A 955-nucleotide genomic window follows, 5' to 3' on the forward strand; every position below is an offset into this window, starting at 1 on the left:
CTACATTGAACCCAGAACACAGAACCCGGACCACGCAAGGTATCAGGAGTCCTTCACAAAAGGTGACTAGAGGACTGAAACAGCCAAATGGCGGTGTTGTGATGTTGGAGGAGTGGAAGTAAGCCACAGATGAAGAGATGAAGAGACATCAATTAGATGTTGGGGGCTCCTACTCCTTTTAACTTTAACTTTTTAATCTTTTAACCCTCTTCTTATCAAAAGTTTGGCAACCTGGGGTTTTATATCAGACAGCTTGTGAAGTTGGCACTGTAAATTAGATCTAACGAAGTCAAACAGCTTAACAGCCACTGCCCAGCCTATTTCAAGGACTCATAACTCTAAACAATTTAATTAATCTTCTGAACTTTTTCCGAACTGACTCTGACTCAGGCTCGGCATTTTAAATGAACTAAGGGAGGTGAAGCTGTGTTGCAGGAGTGTTCCGCTTGTGCTTGCCTCTGCCCTCTTGGCTTGTGGGCCCAACTGTGCTGTGTGCCTGCTCTGTCTTCCCAGTTGTGGGTCCGGCTGTCCTGCATGCCAGCGGTGCTCCTGGACTGAGACAGACTGGTTGAGTGCTCGGCATGGAGCCTGGGTCAAGATATATTACTCTGCAGATGACTCAATTGAAAGGCACCTAGGGAAGCCAGAGAGGGGGGTTCCACCCTCAAGACGCCAGAGACTCTTAAGCCACAGGGGTGGCAGCTGGTTGTAGCAGAGGAGAGGTATCATCCTGTGGCCCTGAGAACACCAGCTATGGGGGAAACCAGAGGACTCCTGATGCCAAGAGGAACACTTTCTCTGCCACTACAAGTGCTAGCGCAACAGCAAGAGGAGGGGCCCCTGGGACCATTGGGCATGGCATTGACATCAAACAGGGCATTTACTGAGCCTGCCCCGCCTTCCTTTGCCCATCCCCTGAGGTCGCCTGGTTGTTCAGGTTGGCAGATTCAGAGAT

This window comes from Podarcis cretensis (genome assembly GCF_951804945.1).
Source record: "Podarcis cretensis genome assembly, chromosome: 5".
Lineage (NCBI taxonomy): Eukaryota > Metazoa > Chordata > Lepidosauria > Squamata > Lacertidae > Podarcis > Podarcis cretensis.